Here is a 17,500-nt window from a genome sequence, read left to right as displayed (position 1 = left end):
GCAGGATTCCCAGCCTCTAACCTGCTCTGGTGGCCACAGTATTTACATTGCTGGTCCAGTTCCGTTCCTAACTCCCAGGATGTTGACAGTGGGGGATCCAGCGATGGTTACCAATGGCCTGCATTACCTACTTTCCCACCTCGTTCAGAGATTTCCTTTGGCCATTGCTGTGGTCAGGTGGTTGGGGAGGATGTTGGAGGGTTTGTCCATTCAGTGATGTCATCAACCCATGAGTCAGATGACCAATGACGAAACTGGGGATTGGGTCTTTTTGGGATCATGTGACTCAATGAAGATGAAGCTGGTGGAACAAGGTGCTTTCTGTCGCATGAGAATCATTGGGTTCCGAAAGGCAATCACTCGGCATGTCACATCGGGACTTCCATTGTCATGTGACTTTACCATGAGGCATGCGCACTGTAGGCTGCCATTTTAAACCAGTTCAGTAAAGCCTGAAGCTGTTCTTAAACAAGCATCATCTCCTTCCCATCCTGTTTATTATCCTCGCCATGGCCGGTAACTTCAGCACAATTCACAGAGAGAATCTGAACAGTGTGAGGGTGTGACAGAATGTCAGAACCGTTCAAATTGTGAAGGGTTTTGATAACAACAACTTGCATCTTTGTGGCCACTTTAAAGGGGTGAAACGTCCTGAGAAGTCAGTTGGCTGGACGGCTGGTGAGTGACATCAACAGCGTGGGTTCAATTCCTGTAGCGGCTGATGTTGTTGTGGAGCCCCCGTCTCCTCAACCTTGCCCCCTGCCTGAGGTGTGGTGACCCTCAGGTTAAATCCCCACCAGACACAGCCTGTGGTCACCGAGAACAATGGCGACAAAAAAGCATTCTGTAATTTCAGAGTATGTGAATTTTGGATGATGTCACATTAACCCAGTGGGGAATGTGGGACCGCAGCCAATTAGAATAGTCGAGCCTGGGGAGATGGAGCAGTGGTATTATCACTGGGCTAGTAATCCAGAGAGCCAGCGTAATGTTCTGCCGACCCGGCTTCGAATCCCACCACGGCAGAGGGTGGAATTTGAATTCAATACAAATCTGGAATTAAGAATCTACTGATGACCAAAACCATTGTCGATTGTTGGAAAAACCCCATCTCCCATCTCCTTTAGAGAAGGAAACCTGCTGTCCTTACCCTGTCTGGCCTACATGTTGAGGAGGAACCTCTTCACACAAAGGGTTGTGAATCTGTGGAATTCCCTGCCCAGTGAAGCAGTTGAGGCTACCTCATTGAATGTTTTTAAGGCAAGGATAGATTTTTTGAACAATTTTTTGAACAACAATTTAGAAAGATGCGGATTAATCCGGGATAGTCAGCACGGATTTGTGAAGGGCAAGAGCGGCACGGTAGCACAGTGGTTAGCACTGCTGCTTCACAGCTCCAGGGTCCCGGGTTCGATTCCCGGCTCGGGTCACTGTCTGTGTGGAGTTTGCACATTCTCCTTGTGTCTGCGTGGGTTTCCTCCGGGTGCTCCGGTTTCCTCCCACAGTCCAAAGATGTGCGGGTTAGGTTGATTGGCCAGGTTAAAAATTGCCCCTTAGAGTCCTGGGATGTGCAGGTTAGAGGGATTAGCGGGTAAATATGTGGGGGTAGGGCCTGGGTGGGATTGTGGTTGGTGCAGACTCGATGGGCCGAATGGCCTCCTTCTGCACTGTAGGGTTTCTATGATTTCTATAAGTCGTGCCTCACAAATTTGATAGAATTTTTTGAGGAGGTAACTAAGTGTGTTGATGAAGGTAGGGCAGTTGATGTCATATACATGGATTTTAGTAAGGCGTTTGATAAGGTCCCCCATGGTCGGCTTATGATGAAAGTGAGGAGGTGTGGGATAGAGGGAAAGTTGGCCGATTGGATAGGTAACTGGCTGTCTGACCGAAGACAGAGGGTGGTGGTGGATGGAAAATTTTCGGATTGGAGGCAGGTTGCTAGCAGAGTGCCACAGGGATCAGTGCTCGGTCCTCTGCTCTTTGTGATTTTTATTAATGACTTAGAGGAGGGGGCTGAAGGGTGGATCAGTAAATTTGCTGATGACACCAAGATTGGTGGAGTAGTGGATGAGGTGGAGGGCTGTTGTAGGCTGCAAAGAGACATAGATAGGATGCAAAGCTGGGCTGAAAAATGGCAAATGGAGTTTAACCCTGATAAATGTGAGGTGATTCATTTTGGTAGGACAAATTTAAATGTGGATTACAGGGTCAAAGGTAGGGTTCTGAAGACTGTGGAGGAACAGAGAGATCTTGGGGTCCATATCCACAGATCTCTAAAGGTTGCCACTCAAGTGGATAGAGCTGTGAAGAAGGCCTATAGTGTGTTAGCTTTTATTAACAGGGGGTTGGAGTTTAAGAGCCGTGAGGTTATGCTGCAACTGTGCAGGACCTTGGTGAGACCACATTTGGAATATTGTGTGCAGTTCTGATCACCTCAATATAAGAAGGATGTGGAAGCGCTGGAAAGAGTGCAGAGGAGATTTACCAGGATGCTGCCTGGTTTGGAGGGTAGGTCTTATGAGGAAAGGTTGAGGGAGCTAGGGCTGTTCTCTCTGGAGCGGAGGAGGCTGAGGGGAGACTTAATAGAGGTTTATGAAATGATGAAGGGGATAGATAGAGTGAACATTCAAAGACTATTTCCTCGGGTGGATGGAGCTATTACAAGGGGGCATAACTATAGGGTTCGTGGTGGGAGATACAGGAAGGATGTCCGAGGTAGGTTCTTTACGCAGAGAGTGGTTGGGGTGTGGAATGGACTGCCTGCAGTGATAGTGGAGTCAGACACTTTAGGAACATTTAAGCGGTTATTGGATAGGCACATGGAGCACACCAGGATGATAGGGAGTGGGATAGCTTGATCTTGGTTTCAGATAAAGCTCGGCACAACATCGTGGGCCGAAGGGCCTGTTCTGTGCTGTACTGTTCTATGTTCTATAAAGGAATTAAGGGTTATGCTGAGTGGGTGGGTAAGTGGAACTGAGTCCTCAAAAAGATCATGATGTGGAGATGCTGGCGTTGGACTGGGGTAAACACAGTAAGAAGTCTAACAACACCAGGTTAAAGTCCAACAGGTTTATTTGGTAGCAGAATCCACTCGCTTTCAGAGCTTTGCCCCTTCATCAGGTGAGTGGGAGTTCTAGAACATAGAAAGCCACAGCACAAACAGGCCCTTCGGCCCACAAGTTGCGCTGATCATATCCCTACCTCTAGGCCTATCTATAGCCCTCAATCCCATTAAATCCCATGTACTCATCCAGAAGTCTCTTAAAAGACCCCAACGAGTTTGCCTCCACCACCACCGACGTCAGCCGATTCCACTCACCCACCACCCTCTGAGTGAAAAACTTACCCCTGACATCTCCTCTGTACCTACCCCCCAGCACCTTAAAGCTGTGTCCTCTCGTAGCAACCATTTCAGCCCTTGGAAATAGCCTCTGAGAGTCTACCCTATCCAGACCTCTCAACATCTTGTAAACCTCTATCAGGTCACCTCTCATCCTTCGTCTCTCCAGGGAGAAGAGACCAAGCTCCCTCAACCTATCCTCATAAGGCATGCCCCCCAATCCAGGCAACATCCTTGTAAATCTCCTCTGCACCCTTTCAATGGCTTCAACATCTTTCCTGTAATGAGGTGACCAGAACTGCGCGCAGTACTCCAAGTGGGGTCTAACCAGGGTCCTATAAAGCTGCAGCATTATCTCCCGACTCCTAAACTCAATCCCTCGATTAATGAAGGCTAGTACGCCGTACGCCTTCTTGACCGCATCCTCCACCTGCGAGGCCTATTTAAGAGTCCTATGGACCCGGACCCCAAGGTCCTTCTGATCCTCTACACTGCTAAGAATGGTACCCTTCATATTATACTGCTGCTTCATCCCATTGGATCTGCCAAAATGGATCACTACACACTTATCCGGGTTGAAGTCCATCTGCCACTTCTCCGCCCAGTCTTGCATTCTATCTATGTCTCGCTGCAACTTCTGACATCCCTCCAAACTATCCACAACACCACCTACCTTGGTGTCGTCAGCAAACTTACCAACCCATCCCTCCACTTCCTCATCCAGGTCATTTATGAAAATGACAAACAGCAAGGGTCCCAGAACAGTTCCACTTACCCACCCACTCAGCATAACCCTTAATTCCTTTATAGAACATAGAACAGTACAGCACAGAACAGGCCCTTCGGCCCACGATGTTGTGCCGAGCTTTATCTGAAACCAAGTTCAAGCTATCCCACTCCCTATCATCCTGGTGTGCTCCATGTGCCTATCCAATAACCGCTTAAATGTTCCTAAAGTGTCTGACTCCACTATCACTGCAGGCAATCCATTCCACACCCCATTCTGTTCACAAACAGGGCACAGAAAGACACAAACTCAATTTACAAAATAATAGTTGGAATGTGAGTCTTTACAGGTAATCAAGTCTTAAAGGTACAGACAATGTGAGTGGAGAGAGGGTTAAGCACAGGTTAAAGAGATGTGTATTGTCTCCAGCCATGACAGGTAGTGAGATTTTGCACATCCAGGCAGGTTGTGGGGGTTACAGATAGTGTGACATGAACCCAAGATCCCGGTTGAGGCCGTCCTCATGTGTGCGGAACTTGGCTATCAGTCTCTGCTCAGCGACTCTGCGCTGTCGTGTGTCATGAAGGCTGCCTTGGAGAACGCTTACCCGAACATCAGAGGCCGAATGTCCTTGAAAAGATCAGCCATAATCTCCAACACCGTGTGGAGTCTGCAGTTTCTCCCCGTGTCTGTGTGGGTTTCCTCTGGGTGCTCCGGTTTCCTCCCACACTCCAAAGATGTACGGGTTAGGTGCATTGGCCATTCCAAACTGCCTTTTACTATCAGGGGGATTAGCAGGGTAAATAAGTGGGTTAGGAAGGAGGCTGGAGTGAGGAAGGAGGCTGGAATGAGGAAGGAAGCTGGAGTGAGGAAGGAGGCTGGAGTGAGGAAGGAGGCTGGGGTCAGGAAGGAGGCTGGGGTCAGGAAGGAGGCTGGGGTCAGGAAGGAGGCTGGAGTGAGGAAGGAGGCTGGAGTGAGGAAGGAGGCTGGAGTGAGGAAGGAGGCTGGAGTGAGGAAGGAGGCTGGAGTGAGGAAGGAGGCTGGAGTGAGGAAGGAGGTTGGGGTCAGGAACGTGGGGGCAGAGTTTGGATTGGGAACTGAAAACAAAGACTTGAGTCTTCTTCATATTAAATGGGAGGATATTTCTGCCCAGACAATGCTGGATATCAGAGAAGCCTTTAACTATATTAAAGGAGAAAGAATAACTAGAGAGAGAATAGGGCCCCTCAAGGAACAAAGTGGACACACACGTGTGGAACCGCAGGAGATGGGCGAGGTTCTCAATGAATATTTCTCCGCTGTGTGGAGAAAGACATGAAGACTTGGGAACCTGGGAAAGTTAGTGGCGATATATTATGGACAGTTCACATTACAGTAGAGGAGGTGATGGACCTATTGGAATGTATGAAGGTGGATAAATCTCCTGGCCCTGACCAGGTTTATCCAAGAACACTGCGTGAGGCCAGAGAAGAAATTGCTGGAGCCCTGGCTGAGATATTTGTATCATTGTTAGACACGGGTGAGGTACCAGAAGACTGGAGGGTAGCAAATGTTGTGTCCTTATTTAAGAAGGACTGCAAAGAAAAAGCTAGGAATTATAGACCAATAAGCCTCACGTCTGTGGTGGGTAAGTTACTAGAGAGGATTCTCAGGGATAAGATATACAGGCATTTGAAAAGACAGGGTTTGATTAGGAGCAGTCAGCACGGCTTTGAGCATGGGAGATCATGCTGTACAAACGTATTGGAGCTCTTTGATGACGTGACCAGGAAGGTTGATGAGGGCAGGGCGGTAGACATAGTCTATATGGACTTCAGTAAGGCCTTTGATAAAGTTCCACGTGGTAGGCTGCTCTGGAAGGTTAGATCACATGGAATCCAGGGAGAGCTGGCAAATTGGATACACAATTGGCTTGATGGTAGGATGCAGAGGGTAATGGTGGAAGGTGGAAGGATGCTTGTCAGACTGGAGGCCTGTGACTAGTGGTGTGCCTCAGGGGTCAGAGCTGGACCCATTGCTGTTTGTTATCTATATATCTATATATGTTTGTCATCTAATGGGGCGGCACGGTGGCACAGTGGTTAGCACTGCTGCCTCACAGCGCCAGGGATCTGGGTTTCATTCCCGGCTTGGGTCGCTGTCTGTGTGGATTTTGCACATTCTCCCCGTGTCTGCGTGGGTTTCCTCCGGGTGCTCCGGTTTCCTCCCACAGTCCGAAAGATATGCTGTTTAAGTGGATTGGCCATGCTAAATTTGCCTCTTAGTGTTAGAGGGACTAGCTGGGTTAAATGCATGGGGTTATGGGGATAGGGCCTGGGTGGGATTGTGGTTGGTGCAGACGTGATGGGCTGAATGGCCTCCTTCTGCACTGTAGGGATTCTATGATTCTATATCAATGATTTGGATGAGAATGTACAAGGCATGATCAGTAAGTTTGCAGATGACACTAAAATAGGTGGTGTTGTAGACAGTGAGGAAGGTTATCAAAAATTGCAGCAGGATCTTGATCAGCTGGGGAAGTGGGCCGCGAAATGGCAAATGGATTTCAATACAGATAAGTGTGAGGTGTTGCATTTTGGAAAGTTAAATCAAGGAAGGACTTTCACGGTGAATGGTAGGAGCTTAGGGAGAATCATGAAAAAGAGGGATCTTGGAGTTCAGGTGCACGGTTCTCTAAAGGTGGAGCCACAGGTAGATCAGGAGTGAAGAAGGCTTTTGGCATGCTGGCCTTCATCAGTCAGGGCATTGAGTATAGAAGTTGGGAAGTTATGTTGCAGTTGGACAGGACTTTGGTGAGGCCGCACCTGGAGGATTGTGTTCAGTTTTGGTCACCTTGCTATTGGAAAGATGTTATTAAATTGGAGAGAGTGTCGAAGAGATTTACAAGGATGTTGCCAGGACTCAAGGGACTGAGTTATAGGGTGAGATTGGACAGGCGAGGACTTTTTTCTTTGGAGCGTAGGAGACTGAGGGGTGATCTTATCGAGGTGTATAAGATCATGGGAGGCATGGATAGGGTGAATGGACTCAGTCTTTTTCCCAGAGCTGGGGAATGGAGACCTCGAGGGCACAGGTTTAAGTTAAATGGGGAAAGAATTAATGGGAACCTGAGGAGTAACCTTTTTACACAGAGGGTGGGACGTTTGTGGAATGAGCTGCCGGAGGAAGTGGTTGAGGCAGGGACATTGACAACATTTAAAAGGTATTTGGACAGATACCTGAATAGGAAAGGTTCAGAGGGATATGGGCCAAATGCAGGCAAATGGGATTAGCTTAGATGGGCTTTTTGGTCGGCGTGGCCCAGTTTGGGCCGAAGGGCCTGTCTCCATGCCGTTGATTTTAATTTCCCAAATATTGATTGGAATCTCCCTAGAGTAAGGGGTGTAGATGGGGAGGAGTTTGTTAGGTGTGTTCAGGAGGGTTTCTTGACACAGTATGTGGATAAGCCTACAAGAGGAGAGGCTGTACTTGATTTGGTATTGGGAAATGAACCTGGTCAGGTGTCAGATCTCTCAGTGGGAGAGCATTTTGGAGATAGTGATCATAATTCTATCTCCTTTACAATAGCATTGGAGAGAGATAGGATCAGACAAGTTAGAAAAGTGTTTAATTGGAGTAAGGGGAATTATGAGGCTATCAGGCAGGAAATTGGAGGCTTAAATTGGAAAGAGGTTTTCTCAGGGAAATGTACGGAAGAAATGTGGCAAATTTTCAGGGAATATTTGTCTGGAGTTCTGCATAGCAACATTCCAATGAGACAGGGAAGTTATGGTAGGTTACAGGAACCGTGGTGTACAAAGGTTGCAATGAATCGAGTCAAGAAGAAAAGAAAAGCTTACAAAAGGTTCAGGGAGCTGGGTAATGTCAGAGATCTTGAAGAGTATACGGCTAATAGGAAGGATCTTAAGAAGGAAATTAGGAGAGCCAGAAGGGGTCATGAGAAGGCCTTGGCAGGCAGGCAGGATTAAGGAAAACCCCAAGGCATTCTACAAGTATGTGAAGAGCAAGAGGATAAGACGTGAAAGAATAGGACCTATCAAGTGTGATGGTGGGAAAGTTTGTATGGAACCGGAAGAAATAGCAGAGGTACTTAATGAATACTTTACTTCAGTATTCACTATGGAAAAGGATCTTGGTGGTTGTAGTGCAGACTTGCAGCGGACTGAAAAGCTTGAGCATGTAGATATTAAGAAAGAGGATGTGTTGGAGCTTTTGAAAAGCATCAAGTTAGATAAGTCGCCGGGACCGGATGAGATGTACCCCAGGCTACTGTGGGAGGCGAGGGAGGAGATTGCTGAGCCTCTGGCGATGATCTTTGCATCATCAATGGAGATGGGAGAGGTTCCGGAGGATTGGAGGATTGCGGATGTTGTTCCTTTATTCAAGAAAGGGAGTAGAGATAGCCCTGGAAATTATAAACCAGTGAGTCTCACCTCAGTGGTTGGTGAGTTGATGGAGAAGATCCTGAGAGGCAGGATTTATGAACATTTGGAGAGGTATAATATGATTAAGAATAGTCAGCATGGCTTTGTCAAAGGCAGATCATGTCTTACGAGCCTGATTGAATTTTTTGAGGATGTGACTAAACACATTGATGAAGGAAGAGCAGTAGATGTAGTATATATGGACTTTAGCAAGGCATTTGATAAGGTGCCCCATGCAAGGCTTATTGAGAAAGTGAGGGGGCATGGGATCCAAGGGGACATTGCTTTGTGGATCCAGAACTGGCTTGCCCACAGAAGGCAAAGAGTGATTATAGATGGGTCATATTCTGAATGGAGGTTGGTCACCAGTGGAGTGCCCCAGGGATCTGTTCTGGGACCCTTACTCTTTGTGATTTTTATAAATGACCTGGATGAAGAAGTGGAGGGATGGGTTGGTAAGTTATTTGATGACACAAAGGTTGGAGGTGTTGTGGATAGTGTGGAGGGATGTCAGAAGTTGCAGCGAGACATTGATAGGATGCAAGACTGGGCGGAGAAGTGGCACTTGGAGTTCAACCCAGATAAGTGTGAGGTGGTTCGTTTTGGCAGGTCAAATAGGATGGCGGAATATAATATTAATGGTAGGACTCTTGGCAGAGTGGAAGCTCAGAAGGATCTTGGGGTCCGAGTTCATAGGACGCTCAAAGCAGCTGTGCAGGTTGAGGCTGTGGTTAAGAAGGCGTATGGTGTACTGGCCTTCATCAATCGAGGAATTGAGTTTCGGAGCCGTGAGATAATGTTGCAGCTATATAAGACCCTGGTCAGACCACACTTGGAGCACTGTGCTCAGTTCTGGTCGCCTCATTACAGGAAGGATGTGGAAGCCATAGAAAGGGTGCAGAGGAGATTTACAAGGATGTTGCCTGGGTTGGGGAGCATGCCTTATGAGGATAGGTTGAGTGAGCTCGGCCTTTTCTCCTTGGAGAGACGAAGGATGAGGGGTGACCTGATAGAGGTGTATAAGATGTTGAGAGGTATTGATCGAGTGGACAGTCAGAGGCTTTTTCCTAGGGCTGAAATGGTTGCCACAAGAGGACACAGGTTTAAGGTGCTGGGGAGTAGGTACAGAGGAGATGTCAGGGGTAAGTTTTTCACTCAGAGGGTGGTGGGTGCGTGGAATGGGCTGCCAGCAACGGTGGTGGAGGCGGATTCGATAGGGTCTTTTAAGAGACTTTTAGATAAGTACATGGAACTTAGTAAGATAGAGGGTTATAGGTAAGCCTAGTAATCGCTAAGGTAGGGACATGTTCGGCACAACTTTGTGGGCTGAAGGGGCTGTATTGTGCTGTAGTTTTTCTATGTATCTATGTTTCTGTTTCAGACTGTGGGAGGAAACCAGAGCACCCGGAGGAAACCCACGCAGACATGGGGAGAATGTGCAAACTCCGCACAGACAGTGACCCAAGCCGGGAATCGAACCCAGGTCCCTGGCTCTGTGAGGCAGCAGTGCTAACCACTGTGCCACCGTGCCGCTTATAAATGTTTTCTCACAGCGAGTTGTGATCTGGAAAACGTTGCCTGAAAGAGCGGTGGGAGCAGATTCAATATGAGCTTCCCAAGTGGAATTGTATAAACACTGAGTAAAGGAAAAGAGAGCAGAGAATGGGAATGTGAAAGTTGTTTTGAGTGTTGTTCCACAGGGTAGGCGTTGGGAGCCTTGCTGTTTGTGTTATATATTCACAATTTAGACATGGAGATGAGAGGCATGATTGGGAAATTTGCAGAACACACAAAGATTGGCCGAGTAGTGGACAGTGTAGAGGATAGCTATAATCTCCAAAACAATATCGAGGGGTTGGTGGAGTGGCAGTAAAGTGGCAGATGGATTTTCACATACAGAAGTGTGCAGTGATGCATTCAGGGAGGTGAAACAGTTATAGGGAACACACAATAAATGGGAACATACGAAGAGGGGTAGCTGAAGTGAGAGATCTTGGGAAGTACACAGGTCCCTAAAGGCAGCAGTTCAAGTAGACGTGGTTGTAAAGAGGGCAGATAGAATGCTCTCCTTCATTGGCAGAGGTATAGAATATAAAAGTTTATTTATTAGTCACACGTAAGGCTTACATTAACACTGCAATGAAGTTACTGTGAAAATCCTCTAGTTGCCACACTCCGGTGCCTGTTCGGGTCAATGCACCCTAACCAGCATGTCTTTCAAACTATGGGAGGAAACTGGAGCACCCGGAGGAAACCCACGCAGACACGGGGAGAATGTGCAGACTCCGCACAGACAGTGACCCAAGCTGGGAAACGAACCTGGTTATAATGCTGGAATTGTATAAAACACTGGTGAAGTCACAGCTGGAGAATTGTGTGCAGTTCTGGTCACCACATTCCAGGAAGGACATCATTGCCCTGGAGAGGGTGCAGAGGAGGTTTACAGGAATACAGGCTGGAAACGTGTAGCTACGAGGAGAGATTGGATAGGTTGGGGTTATTTTCCTTGGAACAAAGAAGACTGAGGGGTGAGTTGATAGAGGTGTATAAAATTATCAGGGGAAGGGATAGAGTGGACAGGATAAAATTGTTTCCCTGAGTGGAGAATTCTAGAACCAGGGGACATGGATCCATGATAAGTGGCAGAAGGTGGAGAGGGAACTTGAGGAAGAATTTATTTACGCAGAGGGTGTTGGGTGTCTGAAATTCGGTGCCTGGGTTTGTGGTGGAGGCAGAAACCCTGAACTATTTTATAAAGAACCTGGATCTGCACCTTGAGTGCTGTCAGCTACAGGGCAATGGGCCGGGTACAGGAAGGTGGGATTGGAAAGGACACCTGGGTGTCCTCAGGCTGACATGTACAAGATGGGCTGAATGGCCTCCTTCTGTGCTGTAACTTTTCCACGGTAAGTGGATGAATTGGATAGATCTTTCACTGACATGAAGTGCCGAATGGCCTCCGATGCTGAGACTCTGCCTTGCTGCATTAGCTGCTTGTTAAGTTGAGATAAATATTGTGCTGCTACAGGGATTCCAGCCCAGCCTTCTTTCCACTCACACCCTCCCCTCAGTCGCTGTGTAATCCAGGATAATTTCAGACCGTGCGCTCTGTTATTTTCCTCTCCGAGGCTCCAATGTACCAAGGCTGTAATTCAGGAAGCTGCTGATTAGATGACACCAACACTGGGTTTAAAGAATTTGGACTGTTTAGCACAACTGAGGAAAACTTGGCAAAGGGCCAAAGTTCAAGGTGCAGGACATGTCCCAGGTTACAGAGGCTGAGCGACGGGGTAAGTTATAAAGAGTTTAAGTTATGAAGAGGGGTTGGATCGGCTTGGGTTGTTTTCTCTGGAGCAGAGAACTGAGGGGCGACCTGATTGAGGTGTGGGCGGCACAGTGGCACAGCGGTTAGCACTGCTGCCTCACAGTGCCAGGGACCCGGGTTCGATTCCCAGCGGCACGGTGGCACAGTGGTTAGCACTGCTGCCTCACAGTGCCAGGGACCCGGGTTCGATTCCCAGCGGCACGGTGGCACAGTGGTTAGCACTGCTGCCTCACAGCGTCAGGGACCCGGGTTCGATTCCCGGCTTGTGGGTCACTGTCTGTGCGGAGTCTGCACGTTCTCCCCGTGTCTGCGTGGGTTTCCTCCGGGTGCTCCGGTTTCCTCCCACAGTCTGAAAGATGTGCTGGTTAGGGTGCATTGACCCGAACAGGCGCTGGAGTGTGGCGACTAGGGAATTTTCACAGTAACTTCATTGCAGTGTTAATGTAAGCCTTACTTGTGACTGATAAAAAAGATTTCAGAAAATAAAGTTAAAGTTTATTTATTAGTGTCACAAGTAAGGCTTAAATTAACACTGCAATGAAGTTACTGTGAAATTCCCCGAGTTACCACACACTCCGGCGCCTGTTCAGGTCAATGCACCCTAACCAGCACGTGGGAGGAAACTGGAGCACCCGGAGGAAACCCACGCAGACACGGGGAGAACGTGCAGACTCCACTCAGACAGGGAATCGAACCCGGGTCCCTGGCGCTGTGAAGCAGCAGTGCCAACCACTGTGCCACCGTGCCACCGGGAATTGAACCCGGGTCCCTGGCGCTGTGAAGCAGCAGTGCCAACCACTGTGCCACCGTGCCGCCGGGAATTGAACCCGGGTCCCTGGCGCTGTGAAGCAGCAGTGCTAACCGCTGTGCCACCGTGCCGCCGGGAATTGAACCCGGGTCCCTGGCGCTGTGAAGCAGCAGTGCCAACCACTGTGCCACCGTGCCGCCGGGAATTGAACCCGGGTCCCTGGCGCTGTGAAGCAGCAGTGCCAACCACTGTGCCACCGTGCCGCCGGGAATTGAACCCGGGTCCCTGGCACTGTGAAGCAGCAGTGCCAACCACTGTGCCGCCAATATTAGATGATGAGGGGCATGGACAGGGTGGAGAGGGAGCAGCTGTTCCCCTTAGTTGAAGAGTCAGTTACGAGGGGACACAAGTTAAAAGTGAGGGGTGGGGGGGTTTAGGGGGGGTTTGAGGAAAATGTTTTTTACTCAGAGGGCGGTGAGGGTCTGGAATGCGCTGCCTGGGAGGGTGGTGGAGGGGGGATGCCGCACATCCTGAGAGTATTTGGACCGCCATAACATTCAGGGCTATGGACCAAGTGCTGGCAAGTGGGATTGGGTGGGAGGTCAGGGCCTTTCATCTGTCGGTGCAGACTCGATGGGCCGAAGGGCCTCTTCTGCACTGCAGGATTCTGTGATTCTGACAAAGTATGAAATGAAGCAGCTGAATTGGCTACACAGTGCAAACCGGGGACACAGGGATAGCACGCATGGTAAGAACTCTGTGCCTGAAATCCATCACACTTCCCCTGGCAAAACAACTGAACACAGGAAGAATTTTAACAACACCAGGTTAAAGTCCAACAGGTTTATTTGGTAGCAAATACCATTAGCTTTCGGAGCGCTGCTCCTTCGTCAGATGGAGTGGAAATGTGCTCTCAAACAGTGCACAGAGACACAAAATCAAGTTACAGAATACTGATTAGAATGTGAATCCCTACAACCAACCGGATCTTAAAGATACAGACAATGTGGGTGGGACATTGATGAAGACGAACATCTCGCCAAGACCATCCCCACACCCCCACTTCTTGCCTTCAAACAACGGCACAACCTCAAACAGACCATTGTCCGCAGCAAACTACCCAGCCTTCAGGAGAACAGTGACCACGACGCCACACAACCCTGCCACAGCAACCTCTGCAAGACGTGCCGGATCATCGACACGGATGCCATCATTTCACGTGAGAACACCATCTACCAGGTACACGGTACCTACTCTTGCAACTCGGCCAATGTTGTCTACCTGTTACGCTGCAGGAAAGGATGTCCCGAAGCATGGTACATTGGGGAAACCATGCAGACGCTACGACAACGGATGGATGAACACCGCTCGACAATCACCAGGCAAGACTGTTCTCTTCCTGTGGGGGAGCACTTCAGCAGTCACGGGCATTCAGCCTTGGATCTTCAGGTAAGCGTTCTCCAAGGCGGCCTTCACGACACACGACAGCGCAGAGTCGCTGAGCAGAAACTGATAGCCAAGTTCCGCACACATGAGGACGGCCTAAACCGGGATGTTGGATTTATGTCACATTATCAGTAACCCTCACAGCTTGCCTCCTGGACTTGCAGGCTGTCCTGTCTGGAGACAATACACATCTCTTTAACCTGTGCTTAATGCTCCCCCCACTCACATTGTCTGTATCTTTAAGATCCGGTTGGTTGTAGGGATACACATTCTAATCAGTATTCTGTAACTTGATTTGGTGTCTCTGTGCCCTGTTTGAGAGCACATTTCCACTCCATCTGACGAAGGAGCAGCGCTCCGAAAGCGAATGGTATTTGCTACCAAATAAACCTGTTGGACTTTAACCTGGTGCTGTTAAAACTCTTACTGTGTTCACCCCAGTCCAACGCTGGCATCTCCACATCAAGACAACTGAACCCCAGTTACAGGTGAGAAGTTATTTATTATTTATTTATTTCGATTTATCCTCTGTTCCGGAGTTAGCAGCCTGGGGAATGGAGTCGGTTTCACTCAGTCGGTGCGGATTGTGAATAAATTCTGTTTATTCTGACATTGCCACTTCTATCATTGGTCCCCTCAGACAATTCAGAGGGTCAGTACTGAGGGAGTGCCGCACTGTCAGAAGATCAGTGCTGAGGGAGTGCTGCACTGTCAGAGGGTCAGTACTGAGGGAGTGCCGCACTGTCAGAGGATCAGTGCTGAGGGAGTGCTGCACTGTCAGAGGGTCAGTACTGAGGGAGTGCCACACTGTCAGAGGGTCAGTACTGAGGGAGCGCTGCACTGTCAGAGGGACAGTGCTGAGGGAGTGCCGCACTGTCAGAGGGTCAGTGCTGAGGGAGTGCCGCACTGTCAGAGGGTCAGTACTGAAGGAGTGCCGCATTGTCAGAGGGTCAGTAGTGAGGGAGTGCTGCACTGCCAGAGGGTCAGTACTGAGGGAGTGCCGCACTGTCAGAGGGGCAGTACTGAGGGAGTGCCGCACTATCAGAGGGTCAGTACTGAGGGAGTGCCGCACTGTCAGAGGGTCAGTACTGAGGGAGTGCCGCACTGTCAGAGGGTCAGTACTGAGGGAATGCTGCACTGTCAGAGGATCAGTGCTGAGGGAATGCCGCACTGTCAGAGGGTCAGTACTGAGGGAGTGCCGCACTGTCAGAGGGTCAGTACTGAGGGAGGTTTAGTTGTCACTTTGTCTATCAGACTTTAAATCGAGATGTTGTGTGGGGTGTAAAGCGTGTGAGAGATTGAGAAACTAGTTTCCTTCCTGAATGGTACAGTCTGCAGTGCTTGCGGGAGGTGATGGGAATCGGCGCAGGTTGAGTTCAGGGAGTGAGCTTATCCCAACTCTTACCTCATCAACTCTGGAATGTTGCTGCTGTTTTGGAGTCCACGAGCCTGACTCATCATAAACATTCACCAGAGTTCACTACACGGGGTCAACCCACAAACTACATCAACAAGACACTGGTTTTATTTGTTGCTACATTCAGACGCGATACACAATCACAGCAACAGGACACAAAACACTCAGCGATCAGTAATTAACCTCTGCACAAAGGCCAACCCCAGAGTCAGGATCCTACAATCCCAACACATCCACACACATCCATTTCCACTCTCCCACAGAGGCAGAGAGATATCAGAATGGAGAATAGAAATACTCTCCAAACCATCGCACTCCCAGGACAGGTACAGCACGGGGTTAGATACAGAGTAAAGCTCCCTCTACACTGTCCCCCATCAAACACTCCCAGGACAGGTACAGCACGGGGTTAGATACAGAGTAAAGCTCCCTCTACACTGTCCCCCATCAAACACTCCCAGGACAGGTACAGCACGGGGTTAGATACAGAGTAAAGCTCCCTCTACACTGTCCCCCATCAAACACTCCCAGGACAGGTACAGCACGGGGTTAGATACAGAGTAAAGCTCCCTCTACACTGTCCCCATCAAACACTCCCAGGACAGGTACAGCACGGGGTTAGATACAGAGTAAAGCTCCCTCTACACTGTCCCCATCAAACACTCCCAGGACAGGTACAGCACGGGGTTAGATACAGAGTAAAGCTCCCTCTACACTGTCCCCATCAAACACTCCCAGGACAGGTACAGCAGGGAAAATATTGGTTGTTGGGGGTGGGTGTGGGGGGAGGTATGGAATCAGTAAATGTTTAGAGTTGTTACTATTCTGTGAGAGTTTCTCATGCGGTTTTGATTGCCTTGTCCACTTTCTCCCTGTGGGAGCAGGTCCTTCACTCACATCCTGCAGAATCTTGCTGCCGTTTGAATTCTTTACTGGAGCCCAGTGAGACAGAGTGTCCCTGTCTGAGGCACTGTGTTGGGAGGGTCACCTGGGTGGCAGTGTCACCAGGCTGGGGGGGCGGGGGGGGGAGGGGGTGACAGGACACTCACTCACATTACTCTGCACTGAGAGTGCTGTAAACATTCATGAACACAGTGACAACACACCACACAGTAACGCTGACCGACCGCAACAAACTCTGAGAGTGAACAGTTATCTCAGCGGGGGACTCAGTAACAAACACAGTCAGTGGGAGGACAGAGTGCTTTAAACAAACTATGCTTCATAAAATATTGTCTTTGGACAATTCCTCCAATGAGAGATTGAAATCCTGGAGAGCGTGGGGCTAACTGATGCAGCAGAATCATCCAATCAGATCCTGCTGGCTTTCTGATTGGCCAGCAAATAAGACCATAAGACATAGGAGCAGAATTCTTCCTGTGTTATCCCAGCTACCGATTGGCTGTTGAACTTTGGAGAAGTAGGTCGCTGAGGTCCAATCACAGCGGGCCGCTTGCTCAAAAGATTTTGGGATTATTTGGGACTCGCTCCGGGGGGGACGAGAGGGATGGCGGCGGGGGGGACCGGGGGGGGGCAGGGGGATGGGGGCAGAGGAATGGGGGGGGGGCAGGGGGACGGGTGGGCAGAGGGATGGGGGGGCAGGGGGACGGGTGGGCAGAGGGATGGGGGGGGGCAGGGGGACGGGTGGGCAGGGGGACGGGTGGGCAGAGGGATGGGGGGGGCAGGGGGACGGGTGGGCAGAGGGATGGGGGGGGGCAGGGGGACGGGTGGGCAGGGGGATGGGACGGTGGATGGGGGGCGTGACGGGGGAATGGGTGATGGGAGCCGGGTGATGGGAGACGGGTGGGTCGTGATCCCAGGAATCCCATTGGCTGCTCCTCGCCTGCCCCCTGGGTGATCTGTAGCGATGCAGTGCAGTCAGATCGAGCTCACCCATTGGGTGAATGAATCCGTGTCCGGAGGGGGGGAGGGGCTGCAGTGTCGGGCTATTCGACCAGGCGAGGCAGCGCTTGCAATCCCAGAATGTGTTGTCACACTGAGGAACCTGGTCTGATTGGCCCATTCCCCAGGGCACTGAGGCAAATGCAGCCTGTCCAATCCTGGCTG

General features: G+C 49.8%; 1 protein-coding gene across 1 annotated transcript in view; it reads right to left on the bottom strand.

Moving 5' to 3' along the window:
* Positions 1-17,500, bottom strand: part of LOC144485960 (putative flap endonuclease 1 homolog) — a 79,642-nt gene that overhangs the window by 8,744 nt on the left and 53,398 nt on the right. The gene's annotated exons all lie outside the window — the stretch shown is intronic.

The sequence above is a fragment of the Mustelus asterias genome, unplaced genomic scaffold (assembly GCF_964213995.1).
Source record: "Mustelus asterias unplaced genomic scaffold, sMusAst1.hap1.1 HAP1_SCAFFOLD_253, whole genome shotgun sequence".
NCBI classification, from domain to species: domain Eukaryota; kingdom Metazoa; phylum Chordata; class Chondrichthyes; order Carcharhiniformes; family Triakidae; genus Mustelus; species Mustelus asterias.
This window is presented reverse-complemented; position numbering and strand designations above follow the sequence as displayed.